This window comes from Octodon degus, unplaced genomic scaffold (genome assembly GCF_000260255.1).
Source record: "Octodon degus isolate 3935 unplaced genomic scaffold, OctDeg1.0 scaffold00118, whole genome shotgun sequence".
In the NCBI taxonomy this organism is placed as follows: Eukaryota; Metazoa; Chordata; class Mammalia; order Rodentia; family Octodontidae; genus Octodon; species Octodon degus.
In genome coordinates this window covers 5,153,299-5,162,634 of record NW_004524694.1, presented here as the reverse complement: position 1 = coordinate 5,162,634, position 9,336 = coordinate 5,153,299, and the positions used below count along the sequence as shown (strand labels likewise).

Sequence of the window (9,336 nt, the reverse complement as noted above, 5' to 3'; positions counted from 1 at the left end):
GACTCAGTGATTCCCCTGTTTAGAGCCTCCCAAGTGTTAGAATTACAGGCACAAACCACCATGCCAAGTCTTAATTGCCATCTCTGTGCCCCCCAGGGGCAGGGCCAGCACGGCAGGCCTGGGGATCAAACTCCCGGTCCATGTGTCTGCTTGCATTGCAAGAATGCAATATTAAAAGCTGATAAAGAGAAGAAACAGATAACCTACAATGGAAAGCCTATCAGAATCATGGCAGAATAATGGGCATGAAAAATCAAATTAACAATCATATAATATAATGCAAGATTTTAATATACCACTGTGACAGACATAGATCTAAGCAAAAACTAGCAAAGAAATGCCATACCTAAACCAAATTTGTGAAGAAATTGATTTGGTAGAGCTTTATAGAGTTTTTCACACACCAACAAGAGAATACACATTCTTGTCAGTAGCCCATGGGACATTCTCCAAAACAGACCCAATACCAGCACACAGAGCACTCTTAAGTAAATGCAAAGGAATTGGAATTATCCCATGCATACAGTCTCATCACAGTGCAGTAAATCTGGAAATTATGGACAAAAGCAACTGCAAAAACAATATATACACATAGAAATTAAATAATAACCTACTAAACAACTAGTGGCTCACAGATGAAATTAAAGAAATTTAAAAAATTATGATCAAATGAAAAAACAGATACAACTTATTGAAAGCTGTGGGATGCAATTAAAGTGGTTTTAAGAAGATTAAAGTGCTAAATTAGTACAATAGAAAAACAGAGAAATCCCAAATGAAAGATCTTATGCTGCACCTCAAACTCCTAGAAAAAGAAGAGCAAGTCAAGCCCAAAGCCCAAAGAAGGCAGGAAGTTATAAAGATTAGAGCAAAAATTAATGCATTGGAAGTACAAAGAACAAATGAATCAAAGAGTTGGTTCTTTGAAAGAATAAATAAAATTGATAAACTCCTAGTCAACCTAATCAAAAAAAGGAAAGAAAAAAAAATCCCTCAAATTTATTCAATGAAGAATAAAAAGCGAGAAATCACTACAGACTCTAGAGAAATTCAGAAGATCATGAATACCTAGTTCCAAAATCTTTCCTCTCACAGGATAGAAAACACAGAGGAAATGGACAGTTTCCTAGATGCATATGAAATAACAAGACTGAGTCAAGAAGATATACAAACAAAGAATAACCCAATAAAGAGAAACAAAATTGAAAATGTAATTTTAAAAAACCCTACCAACAAAGAAAAGCCCACTTCCTGACAAATTCATAGCAGAATTCTACAAGAAATTTAGAGATTTAATGCCCAATTTTCTCAAACTCTTCACTGAAATCGAAATTTATTGCACTCATCACAGTGCAATAAATCTGGAAATTATTGACAAAAGAAACTGCAAAATCAACATAATTCTCACAAACTCATTCCTGGAGGCAAGTGCTACTCTGATTCCAAAACCAGAGAAATATTCATCTAAAACAGAGAACTACAGGGGCAGTTGCATAGACCTTCTTGCTGGAAGGCCATGTCTAGGCAGTTGTTGATTGCACAATGTGGGTTCGCCACAGAGAGCTTGGCAGGCCCAGGTCCTACCAGCCATGAACTGAACCAGAATTCCAATTGGGAGCTGGAAGAGTGGGAGGTGCAGGAGTTGGAAAAAGCCCTGAAATGGCAGAAGTAAGCAATTTGGTTAAACAAAATCCAGAGACAAATGGAGATTCCAGGTCCCCTTCCCAGATCCCTGATATGGGAAGCCATGAACCAGATCTGCTATCTACACAAGGAATTTGCAGATTCCCGGTCAGTTTCCTGGTTGGCCAAAGGCTTTGATGTCAGCACTGATGTTATTTGAAGGGTTTTGAAAACTAAATTTGTACCCACTTTGAAACAGTAACTGAAGCAGGATCAAAAAGTCCTTAAGAAGGCTGGGCTTCCCCTCTTGATGCAGAAGTTGCAGGGCCCTGGAGATGGTGGGAAGAGCCTTGCTGCAGGCCACAGTGCACTGGGCTCTTTGCTGATGCCTGGGAAAGAAGCTTTATCCAGAGGTCAGAGCCACAGCTCAGCTTTGACAGCACTAGAGCCCAGCACTCAGAGGACAACTGCACCATGGGGACAGAAGGGAAGGAATAAAGAAACCCAGGTCTTGGAGAAGGAGAGCTTTGTGCCTATTGCTACAGCCTCGGATCATCAGAGAGCCGAAGTCCTGCATTGGTGACTATGCAGGCACTAGAAGCACCAACAACCATGGCTTGCCAAGGGCCAAGAAACTGGAAGAATGGAAGGTGGATGAACCAGGTGACCAGAACTTCAGCAGCAAAAGTAGTGCAGAGGGGACTGAGGGGTCTTTGACAGCAATGGAAACTTTCTGTACAGATTTTGAACCAGGGTGTGGCTTATGAAATGTCATGTGCAACACAACTGAACAAATGGGGAACTGTTGGCATTTCTGCACCCCTCCACGGCCCCCACACACACTTTTAAAACAGAATTCCACTCTGTAGCCCAGACTGGCCTTGAACAGGGCAATCCTGCCTCAGCCTCCAGAATGCTGGGATCACAGGCATGTGCCACTACATCCTGCCAGGATTTCTGCATATTTTAGTTACCATGATATAGAAGGGTGTGATGAGCCTGGGATGTGAGCTACTCAGGTAGAGTGAAGCTTTTCAGAGCACTTCCCCCCAACTCAGCCCCATCAGCTCTTCGGTCCTTGTGCCCCTTCTTCTCAGGTTCTCTGTGTTGTACACCAGTGTTATGTGTGTTGAGCTGAGTTTCTGTGACACTTGTAGTAATATGTCTAAGAGGAAATGAGTTTGCTTTCTGCCTTCATTTCCTTCCTTATGCCTAAATACTAAGTGCTCTGGAACTGCTTAATCAATTGGTTGTTTTTCTTATGTGTAAAAATAAAGTAAAACAGTTATCAAAAAATAAATAAAATAGAGAACAATGCACCAATCTCTCTAATGAATATAGATGGAAAAATCCTCAATAAAATACTAGCAAACAAAATGCAACAAATCGTCAAGAAGATTATACATCATGACCAAGGATTCATTCCAGGAATGCAAGGATGGTCCAACATATGCAAATCTATAAATGCAAAACACCACATCAATAGATCCAAACACAAAACACGTGGTCATCTCAACAGATACAGAAAAAGCTTTTGACAAATTCCAACACTTATGATAAAAACCCTACAGAGAATCAGAATAGATGTTATATATCTCAACCTGATAAAAGCCATCTATGAGAAACCAAATCCAACATCATTTTAAATGAGCAAAAACTGAAGGACTTCATTTTAAATAATACAAGGATGTGCAATGACTCCACTCCCATTCAATATAGTTCTGGAAACATTAGCCTGAACAGTTAGACAAGAGTGATAAATAAAAGGAATAAGGATTGGAAAAGAAAAGTGAAATTATCATTATTTGCAGATAATGTGATACTCTACATAGAAGTCCCCCAAAATTCCACCATGAGTATAATATATTTAATCACCAAATTCAGCAATGTAGCAGGACACAAATTCAACACCCAAAAATCAGGTAGTGTTTTTAAACACAATGAATGCACTGAGAGGGAAATTAGGAAAACCATACCTTTTATGATACCATACACAGAAATGAAATACTTGGGAATCAATCTCACAAAGGACATAAGAGATTTATACAGTGAAAATGATGGAATTCTGAGAAGAGAGACTGAAGAAGATTTGAGAACATGGAAAAATATTCCATGCTCCTGAATAGGAAGAGCCAACGTTGAGAAAATAGCCACGCTCCCAAAATTGTTGTACAGATTAAATGCAATCCCAGTTGAAATACCATTAATATACCTCATATAGCTAGAGAATACTCTCTCACTATTACAACAAGCACTATGAAGTTCATATTACTTTGTTAAGTGAAATTCTGTATCACTTGTAACCTTTTCTCTTTTAATTCTAATTTTTACTTTCTTTAAAAAATGAAATACCTTTGTATCAGTATGATTATTCGGGGGCCGGGGAGTTAGCTCAGTAGAATAAGTGCTTGCCTGGCAAGCACAAGGGCCTGAGTTCAATCCCCGGTTCCGAAAAAAAATATATGATTATTTGTTGCAATATATTTAAAAACAATTACAATAAGACCAATAAATGGAAGAATGAGAATGCAAAGGCCATGAAATAAAATGGTACTGAATAAATGCATATTCTGTATTTATAGTTGAGGAATTTCATTTGAATATTCTACTCGAAAACGTGTTTTGTTTTCTTTCTGTACCCTGTAGCTCTAAAAGGACAAAGCAGAGAGTGGGTAGGATAAATGCAAATGGTTATCAAAGTGAACCTTAGTTTCTGCCTATTCAGCACATCACCACTACTTGTAACGGCAGCATTACAACGGCAGCATTTGCTGCCAATCTTTCAAATGCTGAAACCGCTCATCCTTTTCCACTGCATCTTTCTTTTAGTTATTTTCTTGCACCTACTAAAATAAAACTTGCTGACTTGTAAGTTGAAATTTGATCCTGACATTCTTATATATAATTGTCTAATGTTAAATAAGATCAACAATAATAAAAGCACGTGTGTTTGATAATACTACTTTTCATTAGCTCAGATAACTTAGTTTTCTCTGAGGTCTGAAGTTTTAATTACGTGAAATGATTCTGGGATCACATAAGATTAATTTTAAATTCTAAGTGGTAAGTAAGTGCTGTGATATATATTTTTACTGATCTATTGGTAGATAGCTAACTAATCTTTTACTTTTTAAATCAAATATATGGATTATATGCAACTGCATCTTTATTTCATGTTTATCTTTTTTGTGTGAATATAGATATTTTTGCATGTAAGCAATATTTTCATAAGCTTTTTTCTACATTTGATAATTATGGTCATGAATGAAACCTAATTAGGATATTAGTCTGAAAAAAATGTAATTAAGAAAGTAAATATGAAGAAAAGTAAAAGTAATAGAATCCACAGTAAAATATAAATGATACTTTTATTATTTCATTGTCAATTCTTTTTATCACTTCAAGAAGTAACTATGTACAAATTATATGCTGGAAGGTATTTGTGAGTGAATAAACCGTTGTCATTATGAGACAGATCCAACCATTTGAGGATAATGCAGAAAAATAATCTGTTTAACTTATTGTAGGTTCAATATGCTCTAGGCTGAAGGAAGAATTGCATGCTTATGTGGCTTGAAAACTGCAACAAATGACTAAAAGTAAGTGTGAAATTTCCTTATAAATGTCTAAAATTATATTGGGTGTGGGATAAATTATGACATACCCTTTTGAAACACAGACAGATTCAAAACAAATTTGTTACTTTCTGTTAATTAATGAAGTCAATGAGTAGGGTATAAAATATCAGTATCTACTTATTATATACAGAAAACTTTTAACACATATATTTTATGTGTACTCATATTGTGTCTATATTTTTATTTGTTCTTCTTATAAAAGATAGAAACTCAACTCAAAGAAGTTAAGTAGATTTCTAAAGACCACACAGGTTATAGCTGGTGAGCTTAAATTTCAAGTGTTTTTTAAAATTTTCAATGAAAATCTTATGCTCTCTATTATGCTGGGGAAGAAAAATGAGAATTTCATGCTACTTATGCAGAGTAGAATAATTGCAAGCTTTTGTTTTCTTCCCTATGGCATATCTTAAATTGCTTCAAAATGCATTTCAGATTTTGTTTCCAATAACATTTTGTTGAAGTTTCTTACTTGTCCTGTGGAGCATTTAGGAGTTTATGGTTCTATTATCCTTTAGAAGTAAAATCAGAAAGGAAAAAAAAATTATGTATTATTCAAATCATCCTTAGTGCTTATGATACAATCATGAGTTTTCCAAGATTTCTGATGTGGGAGCTTAGTCAAATACCACTCTTTGTCCTAAGCAAGCATATAATGGTTTATAATTATGCAAGTGTTGAATCAAATTATCTTACTATATCTGTGGAACAAGGTGTTAATTTCCATTTCTTCTTTTTTTTTACACTTTCTTTATTTGGTGCAGCGTCTCCCTCCCTACACAGCTCAGACTCACAGGGATTCTCCTGTCTCAGCCTCTCCAATGTTGGGATTAAAGGTGTGTACCACCATGCCTGGTTTAACAGACTGCCATGGCATGACCCAAGGTTCTGGGGCCTGCACAGCATGTGGTACCAGGGCTCCTTGAGCTTGCCAGGCTGGCACTTAGACTGCCAAGCAATCTCCCCAGCCCTCCATTTGTTCTTAAGAAGCAATAATATATAGGATTCATTTTGATTTTATATATATATATGACTTATATTCTATAATATATAATCATCTATAATCCATAATCTATATATTAACCCCCTGAATGAAAGTAAGCATTAGATTTATAGTTTTCAGCACTACAGGGAAATATAATTAAGTTTTATTCATCAGATACAATTTCTCATGCTTATGACAAACAATGCTCTGTCTGGAATCTAAATCTAATGACTGCAGATCATTGTCATTTGTCCTATTTACAGCTGATTTAATTGCTTGTGTAGTTTATTATTAACTATGTAGAAAGCTTTTTGTTAATGCATTAGAGTCTTTTCAAGGAACCCCATAGGTATAAAAAAATTACCAAGTTTTCAAAATGCCACCATACTGAATACACTACTGTAATAAAAGACTAAGCATGGTTTTATTCCAATTATAATTATTTTATTTATTTTACATCATTTATTTATTTTTGCAGTACTGGGATCGAACTCAGGACCCTACACTTGCCAGGCAGGTGCTTATGCCACTGAGCTCTATCCCTGGCCCTTTTGCCCATTTTAAAAAGCCGCACAATCAAAAATCAACTCTAAAATCATGTCATAGAATGTGTGGGCTGTTAGATTGCTTCTTATTTTTAAAAATTTTTTTTTTATTTATTTGAGAGAGAGAGAGAGAGAGAGAGAGAGAGAGAGAGAGAGAGACAGTAGTGTGTGTGTGTGGCCAGCTCAGCCCACCAGGGGGCGGGGCTGGCTGGCATGTGGTGCTGGGGGATTGAACCGCGGTCCCTGATGCTTTGCCAAGCTTGTTCTAAGTAGGTGCCTTAGACCACTGAGCCATCTCTCCAGCCCCAGATTGCTTCTTATTATCTTTCCTTGATAGTAATTGAGAATTCTAAAGTTTTGCCTTATCTGAATTTTACACTGGAAAGATAAGTTCAAAGACTTCTTATAATTAATGTATATAATAAGAAATGTGGCCACATTCTAAGCAATGTAGAACATTATCAGAAAAATGCCAGTTTCAATAAAAATTTTGACTGATCTTCTACTATATAAGTTCCCCTAGAAAGTTCTCAAACTCAAAAAATAAAAAAAGAAGTTGCAAAAATAATCAAGGTACAAGTACAGTACATGCAATCTACTTTGACAGCAAATACTTTAAGGTTATTTTTTTAAGATCCTGGGAACAAAATCTAAACAGTACAATTTGTGGTAAATGTCAAGGAACATTATTCTAATAAATGTCATTGTAATAATCAGATGGAAATTGTTCTGAGTATTATAATACTATGTAATCAGTTTTGAAGGAAGGATCAAAGGTGCAAATTCAAGACCATTCAGTGAAGATATTTATCAGATACTTCACTGGAAAGAGGAGGACATTAGTAACCTCATTCTGCTCAATGGTAACTTGACTTATACACTTTCTAAGTAGAGACGATGCACTTAATCCTCTTTTGAGAGAGCAATTATGATTTTTATTGTGGGAAACTAAAATGATTAATTTTTCAATTATGATAAAACAAACTCAAACATGTATTTTCTAAGCTTATAATAAAGCTATATAAAATCAGAGGCAGTGGATTTTTATAAGCTGCTAATAGAAAATGGAGCTAAGGAACTATTTGTTTATGCTCCTCCTGTTTTGACCCCTGTAGAACTAGGATTAAATAGGCAAATATGGGAAACCCCAAGGACATAGAAGATACACTCAAAAATACACTTCTGGAAAGTAATACGTATGAAACAGGTAAAACAGATGCAACATATGATTTCATGATTTTTATAAGCCATAGATTCTAGTATGGCTGAGATATTTATGCCTCAATCTTCATAAAACTAGCGCTTGTTTGTATGTTATTCATGATATTGTAAATGAGTGAAAATATTAGTTTGGGCAACCGATTTTAAAGGAAGTCTTGTCTCTTTGATTCACAGGGCAGAAACAAGATAAAGGAATAGTTTACTGGAAACTTAAGAATTCAAGAGATTTATCTGCTTTCTTCTGGTTTTAGGATTCTTAGTTCAAAAGAGACATGGCTGGCAGACACAGTGTCTGGTTTTTCAAGACGCACTGTCTGGCTGCCTGTGTACATTTGGGCATAAACAAGAGGGAAAGGAAGGTAAAGTCAGAGAAAACCAAGGTGAATTTGGAGCACTGTAATTGATTTGTCAATTGGAGTCCTGCAGAATTCAAGGTCAGTCTACGTCTGAGGCAGAAAACCCAGATCAATTTTGCAGAGACTGAACGCTTGCCACAGAACAGGTAAATCCAAAGCTATGGGGGAGAACCTCTTAGATCAGCGACCTTAGCTCATGAATCAAGCCTGACTTACATGTTTCTGTGGATAGAGTACAAAATATAATTTTAGCGTTACTCAAGGTGACAAAGTGAAAGAATAAAAAGGAAGAAGCTTAACAGAAACAATTCCAAAATGGTGAGAGACCATTGATCCTTTAATGCAAAGATTGTAGAAACCTTGCGTTTTCTCCTTCATGAGGAGAAATTTATGAAAGTGCAATCATTTGGTGTATTTCAAGAACATTCTTAAGAAACTGACCCTCTGTAATTTTAGGTGACACGTTTCTTTTTAACTATATGAAACACATATAGGTGGATCGGGTACTTGTTTTTTTTAGCAGGAGTCCCAGCTAGCTCATTGTGGAATTACCTCAGCAAGATAATGCCTTCTTTCTTCCAAACAGTGTTTATCTATTTATTCAATAATAAATCAAATTTACAGAAATATTCTCACAGGATAAATGCTGCAATGCTTTTTTATCTTACTAAAATTGGTTAAGCAATGAAATGTTATTTGAAATAAGCTTAAAAAGTATGAAATTTATTATCACGCCATTTGATGTACAAAGCACTTATAGAGATTTTATAGGCACTTTTATATTTAAAAAGCCTGTTATTTCTCTGAGGTCACTATTCAAATGGCTGACAGGGGATAATTTGTTTTGTTCAGTGAATTCTTGATTGCTGTACAAGGAAAAGCTCTCTCACCTTTCATTCAACAATTCATCTTCCTGTGGTGATTTATTTTACTATTTCAAGACATGCTTTATTACCTACAGAATTGGGAGG

At 35.7% G+C, this 9,336-nt stretch overlaps 1 pseudogene; it reads left to right on the top strand.

Moving 5' to 3' along the window:
- The first annotated feature begins 1,516 nt into the window (after positions 1-1,516).
- On the top strand, positions 1,517-2,371 carry LOC101565675 (annotated as a pseudogene).
- The last annotated feature ends 6,965 nt before the right edge of the window (positions 2,372-9,336 follow it).